Genomic DNA, 26,671 nt, shown 5'->3' with positions numbered 1-26,671 from the left:
AACATTAAACTCCACTGCACTAACCACTGGGCTACACCCCTACTCCACTGGGGCTTCTCGGATACCCATTAAACATGGTGCTGGCAGATTCAGATAGCAAGGTCCTGCAAGATCAGTATGCCAAATAGAGGTGGTGAGAGGCTAAAGGTTTGAGTTCAAGCACTTTTTCTTTGACCTGCTGAGTAAATTTAGAACAATGAAAGAAGTCGTGGAGACATCGGGGATCTTAGTCCCTACTTCTTCAACTCAAGTCCCAAGTTAGAGGAGCAAGCTGAAATACTGAATGTTCTAAAAGTGAGAGTGGATTGCCTGAATAAAAACTACCATGAACTCTTGAGTAAGTTTGATGACCTTGAAAGTAGGAGCACACAGAATAATGTGTGCTTCACAGGGGTACCTGAGACTACTGGAAGGAAAAAATGTAAGCGAAGTGGTGTACACTCCTTTCCCAAGATCTGCTGGAAAGTAATGATACTACAGATGAAGCAGTGGTGTTGGAGATAGAAAGATCACATAAGAGTACTTAGGACCAGTGCTTTTTTTGTGCCGGTATGCGCCGGTACAGTGTACCGGCACCTTTTTTGTGAGGTCTGGTTCACCTGCCCGCCCCCGTGCTCCCCCCCCCCCCCCACCCTCCCTCAGCTCCCTGACTTTCCTTAAAATCCTTAATTTACCCGAAGTTGCGGCGAACCGGCAGTAAAAACAGCAGGCAGGCTTGCCTCCTTGTTCCTTCCCTTCCCTCTCAGCGCGTCCCACCTTCCTCTGAGTAATTTCCTTTCCACGAGGGCGGGACACGCTGAGAGGGAACGGAAGCGATGAGGAGGCATGCCTGCCTGCTGTTTTTACTGCTTGTTCACCGCAACTTCGGGTAAATTAAAGATTTCAAGGAAAGTCAGGGAGCTGAGAGAGGGAGGGTGGGGGGGGGCTGGGGTTTGAACGAATCGCTGGACATGGAGGGGAGGGAAGACAGGAAGGAGATGCACATGGATGGGAGGGCAGGGGAGAGAGGAGAATTGCTGGGCATGGATGGATGGATGGAGGAGTTGGCGGGGAGAGAGGAGAAATGCTGGACTTGGATGGAGGAGAGGGGAGAGAGAATTATTACTTTATGTGGATACAGGGGAGGGAAGAGAGAGGAGAAATACTGGACATGGATGGAGGGGAGGAGAGAGGAGAATTGCTGGACATGGATGGAGGGGAGGAAAGAAAAAAGAAGATGCACATGGATGGAAATGAGGGAAAGGGAAGAGAGGAGAAACACTGCACATGGATGGAGAAAATAGGCAAAAGCTGGATCCACGTTATACCTCCTCCAGTCAATTCCACGGAGGAGGACCCAGCTTTTACTTATGGATGTAGGGCAAGAAATGAAGAAGAAAGGAGGAAAGTAAAGAAATATATGGAAAGGAAGCCTTGGAAACGGAGTTAAGAGAACAGATAGAGAGCAGCAGAATCAGATACTGGGACCAATATGGATAGAAAAACAAAGTCACCAGACAACAAAGGTAGAAAAATCATTTTATTTTCATTTTAGTGTTTGGAATATGTCCAATTTGAGAATTGTATACTGGAGCTATAACAGCTTATAGAAATTATTTATAATGAAAAAAAATCACGTTATTTTTTTCTCCTATACTAGTATAATATTTTCAATGTTGTCTGTTTATATGCGCCATGGCTGGTATATGGGGTGTGGCTAATGTGGGTGTGGCTATAATAGGGGTGGAGTTATATGTAGTGACCCCGCCCATAATGAGTACCTGCACCTTTTTTTCTACAAATAAAAGCACTGCTTAGTACCCTTGCCCCAACTAATAATCTGTGTGATAGGATTTTGGATTTAGCTCATGCCTTCTTTGAAGTTGCAGCTCAAGGTGAGTTACATTGAGATACAATAAGTATGTTCCTGCTCCTGGAGAGATTACAATCTAAGGGGTTCTTTTATCAAACTGTGGTAAAAGCGGCCTTAGCGCATGATTATGCAAGTCATTCCAGGCACTAAGTCCATTTTACCTCATGGGTAAAATGACCGAGTTGTCCATTTTTTTGAATTAATGGCCATGTGCTAATTTCCCCATTTAGCCATTAGTGAATAAACCCCTATCACTACTTATTATGTAGGTGGTAAGGGCTCAAGCGCTTACACACTAATTGGTTAGCACAGGGCAATGTAGCTGTGCTAACCGATTTAACACAGTAGATGCCTACTCTCTGCCACCAACCTTCCCTAGTGCTAAAAAATAGAATCTATTTTGTAGCACATGGGAAGTGCATGCAGATGACAAAATTAGCGCAGGATGCTTGAGCGCACCCCACAGTAAGGTCTTTTAAGCTATGGTAAGCACGCTTTAACACAGCTTTGTTAAAGGACCCCTAAGTTTGTACCTGAGGCAATGAAGGATTAAATGATTTGCCCAAGATCACAGGAGCCACAGTGAGATTTGAACCATGTTTCTCTGAGTCTCAGCCTACTGCTCTAACCAGTAGGCTACTCCTTCACTCCAATAGTGTAGTTTTTTGATATAGACATCTATACAATGTAGAGTACCTTAAAATATAAAGACTCAGTGGAACTCCAAAACAGACCTGTTACTCAGATAAATCCTTGTTAACTTGATTCTCGTCTCTAATCTGTACTCCACCTCTCTTTCCTATCACCAGCACATATCATCCCATTAAATTTAGCTATTCTGTTTCTTTTTAAAGCCACATTGAAACAATGTCAATAAGAAAGTGTGGGATATAAATGCCGAAATAAATAAATAAATAAATAAAATCGTGTGCTTGATCAGTAGATCAGGACCAGTCTACATTTACCTTGGTAAGGAAACAATAGCTACACCAAGTGAGTGACATATTGTTTAAGAAAAAGATAGAATACTATTGTTTATTCCCATTTTGCATAAACTTCGGGAGGCTGGAAGCATGGTATGTGCTGTGCCTGGCAGGCTTAGTGGAGGAAGACTATTAACACCTAACTCATGTTGTATTGGATGGTGCCCAATAAATAATGGAGATTCCCAGAAAAACACAAGTCACCAAAAAGACTGAACAGCCCCTCCCTGAAGTGAAGGAAAGATGCAAGAAGGATTGAAAAGTGACCTAGCAAGGGTAGTGTTTATATGCCAAACCAATTATCAGACAGATGGAGGGAGGAGAGTCTAAATGTGAAACTTCAGACCAAATGTGAGTGTTTTCAGTGAAATTTTGTGGGTCATCTTTGAATTTTGATGACATTTTCACAGAGTTGATGCTTACGTTGTTAACTTGAGGGAGGGGTTGCAGACTAAGGTTGAGCTGTTTGAACCAACCTTCCTCAATATCCGGTGCTCTAGGTAGAATATGAGCATCTGGATAGTAGAAAAAGAAAGGGGATGAGATGGGAAGTTTCAGTTTTTGGAAAGGGAGGGGAAATAAAGGATGGATGGGGGGCAGATGGAGGGGTGTTTCTGTTAGGGAATCAGCTACACTGCAAGGAGATGAGACAGAAGGAGATAAGGTTTATGGGAGTACATGGGGTGGGAAAAGAGTGGATGCTACAAATAATTGCTCTCATTGTTAGAGGATCAAATGTTCTATTTTTATTTAGAGACTGCATCATTGCCAGCTGATATTAGGATGCTCCAGAAGATGCTTTTGTGTGGAACTGCAGCAGGAAGTGTGTCACAGGGGGAGGTTCTGGCAGAGCCTGGATGTGAGCCTGAGAATGAGTGTTGCAGCACGTGGCTCTGTACCAGTAGCTCTTTTTATTTTTTTTCAGTGCTCAGAACCACTGGGGAAGGAGCCCAGGGAGGTAGAGAATCAGGCAGTAGCCGGGTAAGAAAAGAAGTGAGCCAGGAGGGAGGGAGGGCGTCAGCGGGAAGAGGAAGATACAATTTCTTTTTGTTCCTGCCCTGAAATTGAGGAGGGCAGAAGGTACTGGCAGAGGAGGCAGGAGAAGGCCATGGTTGGGCTGGGAGCCTCCCCAAGCTTCTTATACGAGGCGCCTATGCCCAATGAGTATTCCATATGCTCTAATAGCTATCTTGCCAACCACTGTAAAACAAAGCATCATATAACCTTGTAAATGTAACTGAATCAATGTAATCTCTAACAACTGTTAAATGTAAGCCACATTGAACCGAAACTTGTTTTTAGATAATTGTGGGATACAAGTATGAATAAATAAAAAAATAAACTAGAATAAATGTTTTATTATTTTTAGACATTTACTTTTGAAAATATGCATGCATATGGCAATTTAATGCAGAACTCTGCAGCTAGGATAACTGGAGGTTTCAGGCAACGGGAAAGTGTTCATCATGTTTGTAGAACAGCTCTGGTTGCCTGTTGAAGAACAGCACTTATAAAGTGTTGCAGACAGGAAGACCTTCATATCTAAGGCACAGAGTATGAACCTGCTAGATTGTTAAGATCTAGTCAGGGGAATTTGCTGTATACCCCTCTGAAGAGAGAGTTCAGTTCTAATAGCAGGGGCGCAGCCACGGGTGGGCCCGGGTGGGCCTGGGCCCACCCAATTTGGGGTCAAGCCCGCCCAGCAGCACAGCGATACCGGAGGCTCCGGTCCCCATCATCATCCATTCCCCCGTGGCGTGCCGCAACTTTCATCCCCATCTTCCCTCACCCTCGCAGGCCCGCCCAGCAGCGATTTCGATCGCAGGCAGCTCCTTCGGCTCGCACATGTTGCCTGCCGGCTGCCGCTCAAAGCTCCTTGCAGCTACTAGCAGCGCTAACCCGGAAGCTCAGAGGAGAGGCTTCCGGGTTAGCGCTGCTAGTAGCTGCAAGGAGATTTGAGCGGCAGCCGGCAGGCAGCGTGTGCGAGTCGAAGGAGCTGCCTGCGATCGGAATCGCTGCTGGGTGGGCCTGCGAGGGTGAGGGAAGATGGGGGTGAAAGTTGTGGCACGCAACGGGGCAAGGGATGATGGGGAAAAGATGTTGGAATGGGGGAGGGAAGACGGGGACAGCAGCTGCACGGGGGGTGGGGGGGAGGGAAGAAGATGGAAGGAAAGATGCTGCACAGGGAGGAGGGAAGATGGAATGATGAGGCATGGTGGGTGGGGGAGAAGCTGCATGGGGAAGAAGGGAGAGATCCAGTAAAGGGGTGGAGGGGTCAGGAAGGGAGAAGTCTTGGCTGCATATGAGGTGGAGGAGAGGGAGACATGCTGCATAGAGAGGGGATAGGTGGTGAGAGGGGGAGAAATGTTAAACATAGGGGTGGAGAGGAGGGCAAAATGGTGGGCATAGGGGTGGAGGGAAGGGAGAAATGTTAGACATGCTGGTAGAGGGGAGGAAGGTAGATATGCTGTATGGGAAGGGAAGAGAGACGTTGGACAGTGGGAATGAGAGGGGGAGATAGACATGGAGGTGGATGAGAGGTACACAGTAGGTGGTGAGGGGGGAAATGCTGGGCCATGGGGGAGAGGACTACTACTATTACTATTTAACAGGAATGAAGAGAGAAGGGGCAGGAAAATATAAGGCTACCATGGTGTGATGGGGAGGGGATCAGATGCTGGTTAGAAGGGTGGAGGGAGAAGATGATGGGAATGGTGGAACCCTGTGGGAGAGGGCAAGGAAATGAATGAGAGATAGTGATTACAGAGGGTAGAAATATGGTAATGGGGAGTAGATTAAAGATAAAAGAGAAAGTAGGGATGGGGAGGAGTAAGATGGGGAATGGGAGAGCTAGTGGGTGAAAGAAGAAGATGGAAATTTGATAGGTAGTTGAAAAGTAAAAAGGAGACAAAGAAGGGTGAGAGAGAGGCAGAAAAGAGCTACAAAGGAATGACCAACATGTCAGAGGCAGGAATATTGAGGGAACAGACAGGAGAGAGGAGAAAAGACAAATGGACTACAGCCGCTTGAAGAAGAATTAGCAGACGGCAGAGAGGAAAGCAGAAAAGAGAAATTGGAACCAGCAAGATGGAAAAATAAAATGTCCAGACAACAAAGGTAGAAACAAAGCATTTTATTTCAAATGTTTTAAATGGAATATGTTAGCTTTTGAAAATGTGCATAGGAAATGTCTTTGTATTGTGTTCTGTAGAAAAGGAAATGCATGTTTTGTGTCTCCAGTGTTGCAGTAATGCTATGTTTAACTTCTTGGGGTTCCTTTTCAATTTTTGTCTAAATATTTTTATTTCTAATTTTTGATCCCTTGTTCTGTGTTTGGTGAGGTTCTGATGGTGTGATAGTAATGGCAGGTGGAAAATTGGAAGGGAGGCAAAGAGGAGAGGGAATCGGGGAGGGGAGCCCTCCTTTATTTTCTGACCTGGGCCAAGTAGGTCTTACAACAGTCCTAACCCTTGCTGTATAGCTGGTAAGGATTCACAGGCATCCCCAGCTAAGGACCTCCTCCACAGGCGGCCAGAACTCCCTTCTACCAAGCTCTGGCAACAGCATCCTTGAGCCATCGACAGCTCAGCATGTGTGGGGTGCTGGCATCAGTGGCTTAGGGTCATTGCTGCCTGCCAAGCTTGGTAAAAGAGAGTTCTGGCCACCTTCAGAGAAAGTCTTCAGCTGACTGAGCTTGAGGATCCTCATTAGCTAAAGTATTTATATTTTGAAGTGGAGGTAGGGCGGAGCAGAGAAAATTTTGTGCCCACCCACTTTGGGCTCAGGCCCACCCAAAACTGGCTGTCTGGCTACGCCACTGTCTAATAGTGCTGGTGACTTTTTATAAAAATTTGAAGACTGAGTAGTGTTCTCAGCCAACTAATTGTGGAATATAGTAGTTACAGTAGGTATATAGTTTATTTAGATTTTGCTCACACCTTTTTCAATAGTAGCTCTAGGTGAGTTACATTCAGGTACTCTGGATATTTCTCTGTCCCAGGAGGACTCACAATCTAGGTTTGTATCTGAGGAAATGGAGGGTTAAGTGACTTGCCCAGATTCACAAGGAGTGGCACTGGGATTTGAACTGGCCATGTCAGGATTTCAAGACTGGTACGCTAACCACTAGGCCAGTCCTCCACTAGTCAATGACTCTATTTGTTGATATAGTGATTTTTTTGTAGTATGGGAACATATTTGTCATTGTATGTATTTTATTTAGTGTTTCTATATGCAAATCATATGAAATGTATGGTAATGTGATATGGAAACAAACAAAAACAACAATGGAGGCGACAAGAGTGGCTGGAAATCTTTAATGACAATCCTCAAGATGTCATTAAAGATCTCCAGCCACTCTTGTCTCCCCTGCTGTAGTTTTTATTTGCAGGTTATGTGTGGAGCGTGGACTCTTGTTTGCTTTAATGTGGCATGGAAAATATTTTTCAAAAATTAATAAATTAAAGTGTGGGGTGTATACAATTTCTGTTATCACATGCAATTCAAATAGTAATACCACAAAATTAACCTAAGGTAACAAGTTAACCTTCAAAACAAGAAGTGTCTTTTTCCGCTAAGGTGAAGCTTGAAGCTGCCTCATGATTTGAGAAAAAAAAAACTATTATATTCTTCCACGAATTTGCTAGAAAATGCAAGAGCTATCCAGCAGGTGGCGATGGTTACCAACAAACACATGGAACAACACAATTTAAGCCCTCTATGACCACTGTAAAATTCAGTTGTTTGTGTTCCATTTTTTTAATAGCAGTTATTTTGTTGTCATTTTTATTCATCATCATTCTTTAACTATAGCTCCAAAATGGTTCATCACCAGTCCACCACCCATAATAAAAGGTTCAGCTTTTGTATTAGCTGTCAAAAGCACCTCAGCAGAGATTTGCGGGGGCTCCACTTGCACTGTAACTCTCCCATTGACAGCAGAAACTGCTTTAGAAATACAAAGTGTCTGAATAGAAGATGACAGAAAATGGAAGCTCAATTTTTCCTTATAGCCTCAGTGTTAAATGCTGTTATTTATGCTGCCAATTTGAAAACAGAAGCTCAATTTTGTCTTTGAAACCTAAATTTAAAATACCTGTATTTTTGTCATGCATGTCTTAATTCTACATTTTAGATTATTTCCAATTGAAAAATCTATATAAGAACATAACAGCTGTGATTGCTTTCTACATCTTAAAAAAATGATTGTTTTAGTGTAGATAGAAGAGGGCAAACTTGCAGCACAGCATTTGAATATTGCAAAAAAAATGTATTATTCTTGAAAATGCTGCTTTTCAGTATGGATATATGGATTCATGGTTGTGTGTGTATACACATACACACACACAGATATAGATATATAAAATACAGTAGATACATTAGAGTCCTGGTTTCATGGGTGTGTGTGTGTGTGTATGTAGATAGATAGATAGATAGATAGATAGATAGATAGATAGATAGATAGATAGATAGATAGATAGATAGATAGATAGATAGATAGATAGATAGATAATATTCAGCAGATACATTAGAGTCCCGGTTAATTGACCTTTGGTTATCTGGCATTCCAGATTAACCAACTGTTGGTAATCCAGCTCCATCCACTCCCTCCCTCCCCCATGTCAGAAAAACCAGCCACACTTCCAAGAAGCCCCCTCCCGCAGTGCTGCCCTACTCACCCACACAAGCATAGGGCCCCCCCAGGTCTACCTTTGAAGCCGTGATGGTCCAGCAGTGAGGTTAGGGTAGGCGTGATCCCCAGTTGCTCCTCCCTAATATTCCGCCAGTGTTGTTATGCTCATATTAGCCCTCTCCTCAAGTCACTTCACTGGCTTCCTATCCATTTTCGCATACAGTTCAAACCAGTGGCGTAGCTACGTGGGGCCTGAGGGGGCCTTGCCCCCCGTAGATTTGGCCCTGGCCCCCTTGCCGACGATCCCCTTGAACCCCCCCCCCTGCCACCAACTCTCCCCGCCATCACCGCCCACCCCGCCGCCGCATCAGATACCTTTTTTGCTGGCGGGGGTCCCCGGACCCCGCCAGCCGAAGAGAGTCTTCAGCGCCGGAGTAGCACCTTCGTTCAACGAAGTTCCTGCGATCAGCTGTTTCAACGCCTTACGTCCTGCACCGTGTATGTAGCCCTGTGCAGGATGTAAGGCGTTGAAACAGCTGATCGCACCAGGAACTTCGTATCTGATGCGGTGGCGGGGCGGGCGGCGACGGCGGGGGAGAGTTGGTGGCGGGAGGGGGGTTCAAGGGGATCATCAGCAGGCCGGCAGGGGGGTCCAATTCCTAGCATTTCCCCAAACCAAGCTTTTTTAGTGGGATATAACAAACAGAAAATACAAACCTTTATTCTTGGTGTTCACTTATAGGGTTTTCAGAATAAACAAAAGCACCAATTACAAAGTAAAATTCCTCTTTCCTTACAAACAATAGGGCAAACATATGTCAGTGAGGGCTTACTCCTATCAAAGCCCTTCTCTGGTTCCACACAGTACTGGTTACGTGTGGGTAATCCCTTTCTTCCAGATTCAGCCTAACCACAGGTTTGCACAGAACTGCACAGAGATTTAAACCACCTTTTCATTCAAATTGCATGTGCCACACAGTGGCATAGCTATGGGGTGCCATGGAACCTGGCCCCTCATATTGGCTCTGGGGGACCCCCAGTTTGGCTGGCAGGGGTCCCCAGCCCCTGCCAGCTGAAGCGTTTGTTCCACGCTGGTCTCACTGCACAATCCTGCTGTTCTCAGTCATGCCATTAAAACGAGCATGCACAGTGAGACTGAGAACAGGACAGGCATGCGAGATCAGCTCAGACAAATGCTTCAGCTGGCGGGGGTTGGGGACCCCTGCCAGCCAAGGTACCTTCGTGCAGTGGTGGCGGCGGGGGGGGGGGGAGGGGGCAGAAGTGGCGGCATGGAGGGAAGCAAGCCAAAATGTGCCCCCCTCTTTGGGTTCTGCCCCCCCCCCCCCATCGAGTTCTGGCTACGCCCCTGGCTAACTCTACAATGCAGGTTCAAGTTCAGATTCTTTTATTTGATTAACAGCTTAAAAGATGAATCCACACAGCGAAGTACAATACATAAAATCAGAAAAATAGTTTGAAGGGAACGCCAATAAATGATAGGAAAGAGAGAAACACAAGTAAAAGTACTGCTGAGAGTGCTGCACCACGAAAGCCTAGCGAATAGAACCCCTCTCCCTTACTGCCCAATAAAAAAACATACCCTTAATGTCCGTTTTGAAAGCCTCTTGAAAAAATGAGCCTTTAACAAACACAAATATTAGCTGAGAGATTCTGTCCACAAAAACCCCAGCTGCTGGTTTCAGATTAGGGGACCCACCACGATAAACATTGAGTTGCACATTGAAGACATGGAGACCTGACAAAGAGACAGGACCACTAACTGAGCTTGTTGAGTAGACCGCAAGGCCCGATTCAGGGCATAAGGTATTAAAAATTACCCAAGCAATGATGGTCAACCTGTCTGTAGAACTTTATGGACCATCACCAAGATTTTAAAAGGGATATGAAAAAATCGGCAACCAATGTTCCCCCCACCAAAAGGGGAGTCGCATGGTTGAACTTCTTTGCCCCAGTTAATAACTTCACTGCCACATTCTGAATTAAATGAAGTTGTTTAAGTTCTATCTGAGTGAGACCCTTAAACAAAGCCATGCAGTGAACCCAATAAAAACTTTTTCTCTGCATTCATTGCATGGCAAAATGCTGGGAATAACCCCAACCCTTTACACAGAGGTTTGTAATTGCCACACATTAATTTTGGAACTTACCCTATGGTAGTTAGCATAATCTTAGCACAGCTTAGTAAATGAGGCCCTATATGATGCATCAAACCAAAGAGAAATATATAATCCTCCAGAGTATATATAGCGTGATTTAAATTGCACAGACAAATCCAATTGTATTCTGAATTTGCGTGTACTACTTAATTTATTTAACAAGCCAATCAATACCGCAATTATCAACACTAATTAGCTTTAATTTGAAAGTTACAAACTGAACTGTCTAACTGTATTCTATAATATGATACATGTAAATTCTAAGTCACATAGTTAAAAAAGGGGCATGGGCATGGGTGTGGAATGGGTCATGAGCATTTCTAAAATCTATGCGAATTGTTATAGAATACACCTGGTCCAAGCGTAATTTAGGCATGGGATTTATACTAAGTTTTATTTCGCGTAACTGTCTGTGACTAAATTTAGTTACGCAGATGGACACTCGGCGTATTCTATAAACTGCGTGGAAATTTAGGATTATTGTATAAAGCAGTGGTTCCCACCAGGCAGTCAGGTTTTCAGGAAATCCACAATGAATATTCATGAGAGAGATTTGTGTGCACAGCCTGCACTGCACACAAATCTCTCTCATGAATATTCATTGTGGATATCCTGAAAACCTGACTGCCTGGGGTGCCTCCAGGACTTGGGGAAACACTGCTATAAAGCACACCTAAATTTAGGTGCACTTAACCCTCCATTGCCCCATGTAAGCCGCATTGAGCCTGCCATGAGTGGGAAAGTGCGGGGTACAAATGTAACTAAAAAAAAAAAAAACACCTATTTCGTTTTGGAGCTGATTTATTAGATGTGATATGTAGAATCTAGGTCAATATTTATTTCTATAAATACAAATGCCATAGGTGAGAAAATAAAACAGGGGAACTTAGCAAATTTAATCAGACCCAGTAACACCAGTATTACAAACATGAATCAAAATGCTAAAGAACAGCTATAGAAACTGTTATTGATTTTACTCTTCAGTGTTATATTTCTAAGTGGCCTAGTGGAGTGGAGGAGTGGCCTAGTGGTTAGAGCACCAGTCTTACAATCCCAAAGTAACCAGTTCAAATCCCACTGGTACTCCTTGTGATCTTGGGCAAGTCACTTAGCCCTCCATTGTCTCAGGTACAAACTTAGATTGTGAGCTCTCCTGCAACAGAAAAATATCCAGTGTACCTGAATGTAACTCACCTCAAGCTACTACTGAAAAAGGTGTGAGCAAAATCTAAATAAATAAATTGCTTTGATTAACTTGTTGAAAATGTGACAAAGAAATAATTAAATTATGTGTAAATTTAGAGGAAATTTACCTTGTATGTGTGTGTAGATCTATGTCTATCTAGATGGCTTTAATGATGGAAGACATGAACCACTTTGGAGCTCTTTCACAAAACTGTGCTAAGTGCACTTAAGGACCATATTACTAACCTGTGGTAGTACTATGCACTGAGATATCCCACGTTAGTGTTTGACTTAGCGCACTCAAATCCCATGCAGGAACATATTTTTCTTATTTTCCAGCATGTGCAGGAACCTATTTTTTATTTTCCAGCATAAGGCATGTCTGCACTAATTGGGTAGTGCGAACACATTATCACACACTACCTAAATAGGTGGTGGTAAGGGCTCCCAGTGGTAATGGCCATGTGCTAATGGGGAAATTAGCATGTAGCCATTTTTTAAAAAGGAGCCATGACCATTTTAAGCCATGCAAGAGGATGTAGCATGCACGCTTAGTAAAAGGACACCTTAATGTGAGAAAAAAAGTTTCCCATAAAACTTGTTAAAGTATTTTTCAGTAATTTACCTCTCAACATGCGCAGTATTTGTTTAAATTATTTTTTTCAGGAGGGGAGCTGTCATGGGCCAGGAATGGAGTCCTGCAAAGCTTATCTCTCACTATTGAAAAAATGTGATATGGAAACAGCGCCCTTCACTGGCTGGACTATAGGTGGAGGACTCTGCAGCTCCTCAGTACCTCTCCATGCTCATCTCTCCCTATACCCCTCCCCGGGAACTCCGCTAGCTGGGTAAATCTCTCTTATCTGCACCCTTCTCCTCCACCGCTAACTCCAGACTCCGTTCCTTTTATCTTGCCGCACCATATGCCTGGAATAGACTTCCTGAGCCGGTACGTCAAGCCTCATCTCTGGCCATCTTCAAATCTAAGCTAAAAACCCACCTTTTTGATGCTGCTTTTAACTCCTAACCCCCACTCGCCCACTCAGAACCCTCACCTTATAATCCACACTTCAACTATCTCTTATCCCTTTTATGTCCTGTCTGTCCTAACCCTTATCCCTTACCTGTCCTGTCTGTCCTAATTAGATTGTAAGAAGCTCTGTCGAGCAGGGACAGTATCTCCATGTTCAAGTGTAAAGCGCTGTGTACATCCAGTAGCGCTATAGAAATGATAAGTAGTAGTAGTGGGACTCCTGCTCAGCTTAGAGGGAACAGTGGTGGTAAGTGTTCCCAGGCTATTTTTTTTATTAGACTTGCTTACTAATGAAATAATTAGCAAGGGATCTGCAAAAAAAAAAAAAGAGAAAACTCCTCAAATTACTGCCCCATACAATAGGGGCTTAGCTTACAGGAAAGTCCCATGTTAAAATGCGCTAAATTCATATTTTAGCTTGTTTTAGTAAAAGTGCCCCTTTGTTTATCAGAACCTTTTTAAATAGCATTTTTATGTGATTTTATTTGTTTTTCTACTAGAACTTCTCATCTTCTTTGAAACTTTATATCCAGTTTCACAGCTGATGTTCCAGTCTTTTGGGTATTTGCATAATTAGAAAACATTAGCTTCTAATTACTATTACATTATAAATCTTTATGAGTTATGAGTTGTTAATTGATATTTCATAATTGTGAAAATTTTACCTGTGGCCTATTTATTGGATATTGAAAGGCTTTCATGTGAGCACTCATCATCACTTGTTCTCCCTCCCATACCTGGATTAACTCCCCTACTACAAGGTTTCTGATCAGCATAAATTATCATAATTTGTTACATACTCATGTAAGATCTGATGTGAGTACATCTTATAGCTGTTTCTTCACTTTCAGCAAATTTTGCCAAACTGTCTGAGCAGTTTTCATTTCTCAGAGCTTTCGCTGCCTCTCATCTTAGTTTCATAAAGCTGCAAAACTGTCGAGCAGTTAGCACAGTCTGATAGCAGAATATGGCCATTGATTCTAACCTACAGAAGGAGAATTAAAAGTAGTAGAAAAAATTAGACTGATGGTGCCTCTGTACATTATTTTGTAAGACATAATCCAGAGTATTGCTTTCAATTTTGGAAGCCATAGTTCTGAAAGCATAAAAATTATTATTATTATTATTATTATTATTTGCAAACTGTGCCATATGTAGCCAGCCAGCCAATGACTGCTTCATCAGCTGTATGAAATGTTGCCAAAACAACATCCAGAGCAGTGGCATAGCCAAGGGTGGGCCTGGGTGAGCCCGGGCCCATCCATTTTGGGCTCAGGCCCACCCAGTAGCAGCACACCTATGATGTGGCTGGCAGGGATTCTCAAGCAGCCCCACCAGCCAAAACCTCCCAACAACTGTCCCTCCTGCATATAGTACCTTGTAAATAGCAGATCTTCGCCTGCAGCGAGCAGCGAGTGATACATACTATTCGCACTGGCCCCATAGCCTTCCCTCTGATATATTCCCGCCTATGCGGAAACAGGAAGCTGTATCAGAGGGCAGACTGTGGGGCCAACATGAGCAGTGTGTATTAGTTTCTGCTCGCTGCCAGTGAAAATCTGCTATTTAAAAGGTATTCAGGGGAGGGGGATGTTTAAAAGATCATATGGCATGCAGGCGAGAGAGGGAGAGACCAAATCACTTGTGGGACAGGGCGGAGTTCTTCTGCCCACCAATCTTGGGCCCAGGCCCACCCAAAATTGGGTGTCTGGCTACGCCCCTGATCCAGAGTGGTCAGTGACAGGAGTCAATAACATGAGACACTGGCCATATTTCTCTGCCTGCACACAGATAGCTATTCACTAGTCCCCATCTCTTGAAGCTCTGCAATGACCCTGTCCTGTGTAGAAGTGGTTGAGGAGGGACTATTGGCAATATGGAATATTAAATCCTAATTTTCAAATAGTAGGGTCATCCACAAGGATTTAAGATATGACCTCTGACTTCCATTTCTCTTTCAGCTGCCATATCAAAACATTCTGTGTTTCTCCATAGTGGATGTTGTGAGGTAAGATAGAAAGCTGGTGGCTGTGAAATGTCATGATACAGGCTCCAGTCAGGGTGATCATATAGCTTTTGAATGAGCTTCACTATTGCAGCCCTTCAGCATATCAGGAAGACAGCATAACTTGGTCAGGTGGATGAGTCATAAATGAGGTATGCAATTATACATTTGAGAGGGAATTATCTATCTATCTATCTATCTATCTATCTTGACTAGCAAGCTAAGTCAAAACCCCTGGGAGCCAAGGTATTAGGATTTTAAACCTTGTGATCACTCAGGAAACCCTCTATTCCCAGAAATGTCAAAAGAACTTTCAATAATATATCCTTACCTGCTTGCTTCTTTGTCTACATCCAAGGAATTCCCTGTAATCAGGCAAAACAGAATGCATGGGGGAGGGATAGTAACAGGATACAACATGCAGGAGATATCTCCAGCAGCCATCTGGGGTCAGATAGCAGAGCATCTTGGGATGGGTAGTACAGGAGTTACTCTCTCCCCAACTGAGGCAGATAGCTCATTAGCTGCTTGGGCAGAAGCAAGAGGGTGTGGTTGGAAGCACCCGCTGCAGGCAGTATTTGAAGGAGGGAGACAGAGCACAGGGAGGAGCATATGGAGGCTGGAATGCCTTGAGTAGTAGATAGACCTTAAAGTATGAGGGACATAGGCAGGCTGAAATTCCTTGGGTGGTCGATAGACCCTAAAGTATGAAGAACACAGGCAGGCTGAAATTCCTTGGGTAGTCAATAGATCCTAAGCACTGAATCTACCAGGAAGGTAAAGAGGCTGGGAGAGAAAAGCCCTTGGGAAAGTTATTCTAGCCTTGGAAGTTGGGGGGGGGGGGGGGGGGGGGGGGGGGGGGGGGGGGGTGGGGGGGGGGCTGGGAGAGAAAATATAAAGAAATGTATTGCAGCCTGGAAAGAGAACCTGGAAGAAGGTTTGGACTGGAGAGGAGCATAGTTGGGGAGAAACTTCTGTATGCTGAACTTTCTGCTGGGCTGAACTGGGGAAAAGGTTTGAGAGCCTAGGTGTGGCACCAGGGACGTAGCTAGAATTTAACGGGAGGGGGGACCCAAGGTGGGGGGGGCACATTTTGGCCTGCCTCTCCCCATGCTGCTGCTTCTGCCCCCTCCCACCGCCGCTGCTCTCCCAGTGCCACTGCACAAAGGTACCTTGGATAGCGGGAGTCCCCAACCCCCACCAGCTGAAGCATTTGTACCACGCTGGTCTCGCATTGCCTGTCCTGTTCTCAGTTGCACCATGCACACTAGTTTTAATGAAACTAAGCATGCGCAAAGTGTCACGCATGCCTAGTTTCGCTAAACCGAGTGTGCACGGAGCAACTGAGAAGAGCAGGGTAGGCAATGCAGCGAGACCAGCGCGGGACAAACACTTCAGCTTGCGGAGGTTGGAGACCCACTCCAGCCAAACCAGGGGTCCCAGAGCCAATTTGGGGGGGGCCCCCCGTAGCTACTCCACTGGAGTTATGTACACCTCCTGAAATGGCATTAACTGGTCTGTGTTATCTGCCACATCAACATTTCCCCCCCCCCCCCCCCAAATCTATGACCTTAGTGCTTAAATGTAAGTTCCATTTGCATGCTTTTATAAAATTGCTAGCATTTAACTCAAGTAAGTTCTATATGCACACTCAGCAGTATTCTATAATATATGAGCGCAGAAGTCACATAGCATATAAGTGCAAGGGGGTGTTCACATAGGCATGGCATGGGAAGGTCTCACATTTACACATGTAGATTATAGAATACTGTCATTTGCACTCTAAAGTATATATTTATTGATTTATTAGGATTTATTTACTGTCTTTTTGAAATAATTCACTCAAAGCAGAACACAGTAAGAATAAATCAAACATAAGCAATAGACAATTACAGCAGGATCTTAGGGTCCTTGGAGGTGTATAGAGGGTGATCTTGTTATTCAAGTACTCAGGGCCATTTCCTTAAAGGGCCTTGAAGATCAGACAGAGTTTTAAATTAAGCGAGTTGGGGGTGGGGTGGGCATATCCTGCACTAATCAGTAATATGCACCAACTGATTAGCACATGGTTAGCACGTGAGGCTTTCTTCTGGAGATCCTTGAAGCTTCAAGAAGCATTTCATTGATGTATTTCTCATTGATTCAATCTGAAGACATCTTGCACATGAAACCAGCCCTCACCTTGCATCTTGCTGTCTGGGCAGAGGCAGAAGCTATAACACGGGTAACAATCAAGATGATGCAGTACTTCCCAGCTAGATGTAGGAGTTTTTGCACCTGCTGAAAGAAAGGGGGGGGGGGGGGGGGGGGGGGGGGGGAAGACCTACCAAAGTCCCTACCTTTTCCTCAGCTGTCCTGTAAGTCAAAAAGAAGTAGTTAAACTCTTTTATGTGAGATACAACTTCCTGTTCTGATTCTCTGTGTGTAGTTATCCTTCTTTCCTCACTTGATATTGGGGTATATAATGGTATCCTTTCCATTCAAACTTCAGAAATGTGTTTGATGTATCAGATGTGTGAAATCAAGTGTGTTCCATACTGTAGGCTCACTCAAAGACTTTACTAATTAAACACCTCCCCCCCCCTCAGAAATAATTATCTTTTAAAAGATAACTAACATTTACTTCCTTGTGATTCCTTCCAAACAATAGCAAACACTTCTATCTTTAGCTTAATTTAGCTAATTGATGTGTGGGTCTATCTAGCAGGATGTGTAAGATGGGGTTTATAGGGAATGAACTAACACCTCAGAAGTGCTAAGATACAAAGATTATAATTGGTTTGCTTCCTCCTTTGAAACAGAGGTTAAAAAAAAAGAGGTCCAGGAGCAAGCAAGAAAGCAAGCAAGCAAACAGGCTCTCAAAACAAGAAAAGTAAAGGGACCTTTTTACTATACTACATTAGACACTAATGCATGCTTAACACAGCAAAATGGCCTAACAAGGAACATACTAAAGTGTTCTGTGTTAATTTTACAATGTATGCTCTAACCACATGCTAAATACATTTTTGAAGGTTTTTTTTTAGGCGGCACGTCATGGGCGTAAAATGGGTGTTTCTGCACGAACCACTTAGTGTATCTACATTACCTCACACTAAGGACTAGATTCTATATATGGCACCAGAAAAATTAGCGCAGAAAAAAAATGTGCTTAGCACTATTCTATAAAGCGTGCCTTATGTTATGCACAGTTTATAGAATACACATACTGCCTGGACCCATGACTAAATGTAGGCGTGACCATTTATGCCAACTGAAACCTGGTGTAAATGCCTGCACCTAACTTAGGCGTGGATCGGACATATTGTATAACAGTGTGCATAGTTTCTAGGAATGCCCATGACCCACTCATGCCCCTCCCATGCCCACGCTCCCTTTTGAGATCCACGTATTAGAATTTATGCTCATCACTTTACAGAATACGCTTAGAAAGTTGCACGCGTAAATTTTAATTAGTGCCAATTAGTGGTGATAACTGCTCATTATTGGCCAATTATCAGCGCTGATTGTGCATGCAGCTTAATTGTTTAACAAACCAATTTGGCTGCACTGCCAAATTTGCATGTGCAACTTTAGTCACCATATATAGAATCTGGGGGTAACTGGTTAACGCACATATAATGCAGGAGCCATTACTGCTTATAAGATAGGTAGCAGTACGCGCTCTTGCAGTAATTTTTTTAAAAATAACCACACATTATTGGCAACATTACCACATGGTCTTTATTGGAAAAAGTAGAAAATTGGGTTTTTACAGCCACAATAAAAATGGCCTTAGAATGTGGGAATGACTTGTGGAAGGGCACACTAAGGCTACTACTACTACTATTTAGCATTTCTATAGCGCTACAAGCAGTGCTTTTTTTGTGCCGGTACGCAACGGTACGGCGTACCGGCACCTTTTTTTTTGCTCCCCCCGCCCCGTGAGTCCATGTCCCGCACGCAGTGCCAGCCCCCATTTCTGGCCGCTGCTGCTTCTCCTGTTGAGCAGCAGCGGCCGCTACACAAAGAAAAAGATTTTTTTTTAAACTTCAAACCTGGCTGAAACGCGGCATCCCGGCACTGTAGACAGCCATTAGGCATTGGCTGTTGCCCCGCAGCCGCTCCTCCTCTTGCCTCTACATCACTGCGCTCCTCCGGGGTCTTCCTCCAGGGGCAGTGACGTAGAGGCAAGAGGAGGAGCGGCTGCGGGCAACAGCCAATGCCTAATGGCTGTCTATAGTGCCGGGGTGCCGCGTTTCAGCCAGGTTTCAAAATTTTTTTAAATCTTCTTTTTCTTTGTGTAGTGGCCGCTGCTGCTCAACAACAGGAAAAGCAGCAGTGGCCGGAAATAGGGGCTGGTGCCGCGTGCGTCGCGACTTCGCGCCGTTCGCGGGAAACGTGGCAGGGAGAGGGAATCCAACAGAGGGAAGGATTGGGGAGAGCGAGGAAGAGGGAAACCAACAGAGGGAAGGATTGGGGAGAGAGAGAAAGAGGGAAACCAACAGAGGGAAGGATTGGGGAGAGAGAGAAAGAGGGAAACCAACAGAGGGAAGGATTGGGGAGAGAGAGAAAGAGGGAAACCAACAGAGGGAAGGATTGGGGAGAGAGAGAAAGAGGGAAACCAACAGAGGGAAGGATTGGGGAAAGAGGGAAAACAACAGAGGGAAGGATTGGGGAGAGAGAGAAAGAGGGAAAACAACAGAGGGAAGGATTGGGGAGAGAGGGAAAACAACAGAGGGAAGGATTGGGGAGAGAGAGAAAGAGAGAAAACAACATAGGGAAGGATTGGGGAGAGAGAGAAAGAGGGAAAACAACAGAGGGAAGGATTGGGAGGGGAAGAAAGAGAAAGAGGGAAACCAACAGAGGGAAGGATTGGGGAGAGAGAGAAAGAGGGAAAACAACAGAGGGAAGGATTGGGGAGAGAGACAAAGAGGGAAAACAACAGAGGGAAGGATTGGGGAGAGAGGGAAAACAACAGAGGGAAGGATTGGGGAGAGAGAGAGAGAGGGAAAACAACAGAGGGAAGGATTGGGGAGAGAGAGAAAGAGAGAAAACAACAGAGGGAAGGATTGGGGAGAGAGAGAAAGAGGGAAAACAACAGAGGGAAGGATTGGGAGGGGGAGAGAGAGAAAGAGGGAAACCAACAGAGGGAAGGATTAGGGAGAGAGAGAAAGAGGGAAACCAACAGAGGGAAGGATTGGGGAGAGAGAGAAAGAGGGAAACCAACAGAGGGAAGGATTGGGGAAAGAGGGAAACCAACAGAGGGAAGGATTGGGGAGAGAGAGAAAGAGGGAAAACAACAGAGGGAAGGATTGGGGAGAGAGAGAAAGAGGGAAAACAACAGAGGGAAGGATTGGGGAGAGAGGGAAAACAACAGAGGGAAGGATTGGGGAGAGAGAGAAAGAGAGAAAACAACAGAGGGAAGGATTGGGGAGAGAGAGAAAGAGGGAAAACAACAGAGGGAAGGATTGGGAGGGGAAGAGAGAGAAAGAGGGAAACAACAGAGGGAAGGATTGGGGAGAGAGAGAAAGAGGGAAAACAACCGAGGGAAGGATTGGGGAGGGGGAGAGAGAGAAAGAGGGAAACCAACAGAGGGAAGGATTGGGGAGAGAGAGAAAGAGGGAAACCAACAGAGGGAAGGATTGGGGAAAGAGGGAAAACAACAGAGGGAAGGATTGGGGAGAGAGGGAAAACAACAGAGGGAAGGATTGGGGAGAGAGGGAAAACAACAGAGGGAAGGATTGGGAAAGAGAGAGAAAGAGGGAAACCAACAGAGGGAAGGATTGGGGAAAGAGGGAAAACAACAGAGGGAAGGATTGGGGAGAGAGAGAAAGAGGGAAAACAACAGAGGGAAGGATTGGGGAGGGAGGGAAAACAACAGAGGGAAGGATTGGGGAGAGAGAGAAAGAGAGAAAACAACAGAGAGAAGGATTGGGGAGAGAGAGAAAGAGGGAAAACAACAGAGGGAAGGATTGGGAGGGGAAGAGAGAGAAAGAGGGAAACCAACAGAGGGAAGGATTGGGGAGAGAGAGAAAGAGGGAAAACAACCGAGGGAAGGATTGGGAGGGGGAGAGAGAGAAAGAGGGAAACCAACAGAGGGAAGGATTGGGGAGAGAGAGAAAGAGGGAAACCAACAGAGGGAAGGATTGGGGAAAGAGGGAAAACAACAGAGGGAAGGATTGGGGAGAGAGGGAAAACAACAGAGGGAAGGATTGGGGAGAGAGGGAAAACAACAGAGGGAAGGATTGGGGAGCGAGAGAAAGAGGGAAACCAACAGAGGGAAGGATTGGGGAAAGAGGGAAAACAACAGAGGGAAGGATTGGGGAGAGAGAGAAAGAGGGAAAACAACAGAGGGAAGGATTGGGGAGAGAGACAAAGAGGGAAAACAACAGAGGGAAGGATTGGGGAGAGAGGGAAAACAACAGAGGGAAGGATTGGGGAGAGAGAGAAAGAGAGAAAACAACAGAGGGAAGGATTGGGGAGAGAGAGAAAGAGGGAAAACAACAGAGGGAAGGATTGGGAGGGGAAGAGAGAGAAAGAGGGAAACCAACAGAGGGAAGGATTGGGGAGAGAGAGAAAGAGGGAAAACAACCGAGGGAAGGATTGGGAGGGGGAGAGAGAGAAAGAGGGAAACCAACAGAGGGAAGGATTGGGGAAAGAGGGAAAACAACAGAGGGAAGGATTGGGGAGAGAGAGAAAGAGGGAAAACAACAGAGGGAAGGATTGGGGAGAGAGAGAAAGAGGGAAAACAACAGAGGGAAGGATTGGGGAGGATTGGGGAGAGAGAGAAAACAACAGAGGGAAGGATTGGGGAGAGAGAGAGAGGGGGAACAACAGGGAAGGATTGGGGAGAGAGAGAAAGGGAAAACAACAGAGGGAAGGATTGGGGGGAGAGAGGAAAACAGATGGAAGGATGGGGAGAGAGGGAAAAACAGATGGAAGGATGGGGAAAGAGGGAAAAACAGATGGAAGGATTGGGGAGAGAGGGAAAACAGATGGAAGGATTGGGGAAAGAGAGGGAAAACAGATGGAAGGATGGGGAGAGAGAGGGGGAAAACAGATGGAAGGATGGGGAGAGAGAGGGAAAACAGATGGAAGGATGGGGAGAGAGAGAGGGAAGACGCTGGATGGAAGAATGCAGAAAGAAATAGGGGAGACACTGGAAGGATGGGGAGAGAAAGCAGAGCTGCTGGATGGAAAAGGGGAATAGAGAAAGACTGGAGAATAAGAGGAAGGGGCATGGGGAGAACAAGGGTGAGGAAAAGATGAAAAGCCACAGGTAGATGAAGGAAATTAAAGAATGGATAGTAAGAATGAATTAAATCTGGACAGAGAGAGAGAGCCTGAAAAATATTGAAGAAAGCAATGAAAAAGGAGACAAAAATGACAAATGGCACAGAAGAGTTAAGCAAAAACAAAGGAAAGGAGAATCACAGACTGGGACCAATATGGAAAGAAAAACAGTCACCAGACAAAGGTAGAAAAAAATCATTTTATTTTCATTTTAGTTTTTGTAATATGTCCAATTTGAGAATTTACATTGGCTGTCTTATTTTGCACTAGGTTTACTGGAGCTGTAAGAGCTTACAGAGATTATTTATAATGAAAAAAAATCATGTTATTTTTTTCTCCTATAGTACTGTAATATTTTCAATGATGTCTGTTTATATGCGCCATGGCTGGTATAGGGGGTGTGGTTAATGTGGGTGTGGCTATCATAGGGGTGGAGCCATATGTGGTGGCTCCGCCCATAATGAGTACCGGCACCTTTTTTTCTACAAAAAAAGCACTGGCTACAAGGCATACGCAGCGCTGCACAAACATAGAAGAAAGACAGTCCCTGCTCAAAGAGCTTACAAGGCTACTTTTTTATCATAGCTTTTTACCCCCCTCATGCAGGCATGCTTGGTATACCTTTGCTGGCAGTGATGCCGAGCCCCACCAGCCAATAAATGGACTGCCACCACTCCCTGCTGCTTGTTTATGGCTCTGAGCAGCAAGCTGGGACTTCTCGCTCAAGTATGAGTTCTAGCCTGCTGCTCAGAGCTGGAAACAAGGAACGGGAAGCAGCAGAAATCTATTTACTTGGCTGGCGGGGCTCAGCATTTCTACCAGCAAAGTAAAAGAGAATTCAGGAGGGGGCCCGGTTTGGACAGGTTTCTGGAGGAAAAGTCCATAGTCTTCTATTGAGACAGACATGGGGAAGCTACTGTTTGCCCTGGGATTGGTAGCATGGAATGTTGCTACTATTTGGGTTTCTGCCAGGTACTTGTGACCAGTCTTGGCCACTGTTAGAAACAGGATACTGGGCTAGATGGACCATTGGTCTGACCCAGTATGGCTACTCTTATGTTCTCATCCGTCATTACCATTTTCAGGGCTCAGATCATAAAAAAGTCTGCCCTCCGCTGGTCCTACTTCCCAACTACAGGAGTTGTCAAAACCCACTCCAGCCCATCCTGACCTGTCTTGCCATATACGGGACACAGACCATAGATGTCTTTCTGATATTATCCTCACATTCCAACTACTATATCCCACTATATAAATGAAGAGTGACTGATGTGCCGCGCGTTGTTAGAGGCAGTAACAGCAGCATGTAGAGGCAGGACCAGTGGATCAACGGTGGTCTGTAACAAATGCCCAACCCGCCTGCCCGGTCCGTCATTGCCACCCAGTGATCCCATGCCCTCCCCCTCCAGGCACCCACCGAGTCTCCGTCGCTCCTTTGAAAGCCCTGCCCGTCTGTAGCCTTCCCTTCAAGGTCGATCCCTCAGAGTCCTGCCCTCGCGGAAAGAGGAAATGATGTCAGAAGGTGGGACTCAGAGGGAACGAACTTGAAGGGAAGGCTACAGACAGGCAGGGCTTTCAAAGGAGCAACAGAGAATTGGTAGGTGCCTGGAAAGGGGGCAGGGGAGAGAGGAGAATCGCTGGGTGGCTACAGGGGGGGCAGGGGACAGAGGAGAATCACTGGGTGCCTGGAGGGGAGCCAGGGGACAGAGGAGAATTGCTGGGTGGCTGGAGAGGGGGGCAGGGGAGAGAGGAGAATCACAGGGTGGCTGGAGAGGGGGGGCAGGGGAGAGAGGAGTATCGCTGGGTGGCTACAGGGGGGGCACACACTCTCTGTCTCTCTCTCAACTCACTCTCACATTCTCTCTTTCACACAGACACACACACACACTTTCTCTGTCTCTCACACTCACACATATACACACTCTCTGTCTGTCTGTCTCTCTCTCAACTCACTCACACTCTCTCTTGCACACAGACGCACACACACACACACTTTCTATGTCTCTCTCTCACACACATATACACACTCTCACTCTCTCTGTCTCTCTCAACTCACTCTCACACACTCTCTCTCTTTCACACAGACACACACACATACACTTTCTCTGTCTCTCTCACATACTCACTCTCACACACACACATGCACAAACACACACACACACACACACGTTCTATGTCTCTCTCTCTCTTTCTCTCTCTCTCTCACACACACACACAAACACACACATATACACACTCTCACTCTCTCTCTCTTTACATTTCAGAAATAAAACATATTGCCCGTTTGGCTATTTCATCACATTACACACAACAGAAATGTCGCCCGTTGTAACGGGCTTTACGGCTTGTATTATATAAAGGCTGGAAATGCTGACGCCGTGAAAATTGGGGGCTGTTCCTTGAAACAGCCTGAAGGCGAAACATAGCCTATGTCGGACTAAATAATCCCCTGGCTGAGAGTTCCTGTATTTATTTATTTATTACATTTCATCTAAAGATGAGTATTCTTGCTTAATTCATCTTATTGAATGGTAATATTTATAAATAGATTGAGAAATTTTTGATTACAGCATAAAGAAAAGAAAAAAGGAAAGAGAAAATAAAATTCTAAAAAATTATTAACACCTTAGACCGATGAGGAAGTGGATGCAAAAATCTTACTGTTTTTGAGATTATTTCAGTAAGTGGCACCACTGAGGTCTATGGTTAAGCAACATATAGAAAAGATACATTAGATTTTAAGTAGAGCGAGTTATATATTGATAAATATTTGAGAAACAAACAAACAAAAAATCCTTGTTCTATATCCAGTGCTTTTGGCACATCCCTTTAGAATTACAACTTCATAATAATGAACCACTGAACTGTAGACCCCCAGAAAAGAGTCAATTGCTACACTGCTGTCACTGTTTACTCAAGTATATGGAATGCAATACAGCTTAACATAATAATAATTTATTATTATTATTATTATTATTATTATTATTATTATTATTATTATTATTTGCAGCTTCTCAGTTGTGTACATAGCTCTATATAAAAGACAGGTAATGAATATTACAGAGTATACCAAAGGATACAACTTAATGTTATTGTTAGCACATAGGTAAGGATAATAAGAGGTTTCTACCCTTGGGGGAAAAAAGTTACAGTCTTCGTCAAAAGTTGAGTGGCAGTATGTTTGAATATGAAAGTGGCTTGTTCTGCCTTAACTGTTGATTCCTGTTGCTGTGGTGATGAATTGCACAGAAAAGTTGTAAGCCTTAGCAGAACAATTTTCAGGTGATTCAGGCTGAGAAGAAAGAAGAAGTGCCATTACAAGCCATTAATTCTTTAATAGCTGTGCCAGTACTAGGCACAGGAAGATTCATCACGCTCAGTGAATTGCTGCAACATGGTATATCGGCGGTCTAAAGCATCAGTCTTATATATTCCTAGTGAAACATTGCAGTAGGAGGTGGACAAAATGCAATATTTTGAAAAAAAGCCACTCACGTAGTTAAAACTATCAGCTCTCATTGGTTACCATACTAGTAGCAATTATCAGATTGCTAACAAGTACAAATTACAAATGACATTTTCTAGATTTGTATATATTTTACATATTTTTGTAACCTTTTTATACTCGATAGTTGGAGTCAGCAAGCTAGTGGCATGCAAATCCATGAGGCAGGTGGTTCATGCCAAAACATGGTCCTGTGTAGAGTCCTAGTTGGCTTGTTTTAGCTGTTGCTTCAATACACATTTTGACATACTCCCTTGTGTGAGCGTTTTATTTTGGAAGATTATCTACAACCCTACTTCTTCCTTCCTCATCCTGACATGCAAATCCCTCCCAGCTGAAACACTGCCATCACTGCAAGTGTTTTGAAAACTCATTGCACAAAGAGGAAGAACACTCAATCCCTATGTCAGTCCACAAGAGAGAGTTCAGTGTAGGGTGGAAAGGCACTTCCAAAGGTCCAAGGGAGACATTCATTCAGAAAGATGATCTTTATTGGAACTACTCAAAAGACTTGACAGAGCTGCTGTGTTTTGGCGTGAGAACGCCTGCTTCAGGAGTCTTGTGATGTTCGTTGTACAAGGGTAATTGATGTTTCCAAGACAGCATACAAATTTAATGAGCAAAGTAGATATCAGAGTCATTAGATGATAGCTTTTCTAAAAGATAAGTAAATGAGGGCTAAAAAATTAATAAGATTGGCCTTGGAAAGCTTTATGAAAATAATTATTGAAAGTAATTTTAGGAATATAACTATAGTGATTTGCCAATGAGGAGGTGGGTGCTGTAATCTCATTGATTACAGGAATGTTCAGTGAGTTGCACCACTGAGGCAAACAATATAGAATAGATAATAATTGATCAAATCTGGTGGTTTATGATATGAAAATGTGTTGATATTCCACTGTACTGATTTAATCAAGCCTGATAATAGAATGATTGCACTTATGTCATTGAAAGACCTGTTGTTTGAGATCTGAGCTTGCTGAGGCTTTTTCCTCAATGTGTATCCCAAATAGATATATCC

The sequence above is a fragment of the Microcaecilia unicolor genome, chromosome 3, assembly GCF_901765095.1.
Source record: "Microcaecilia unicolor chromosome 3, aMicUni1.1, whole genome shotgun sequence".
Classification (NCBI taxonomy): domain Eukaryota; kingdom Metazoa; phylum Chordata; class Amphibia; order Gymnophiona; family Siphonopidae; genus Microcaecilia; species Microcaecilia unicolor.
The sequence above is the reverse complement of the archived record's forward strand: the minus strand, read 5'-3'. Positions refer to the sequence as shown.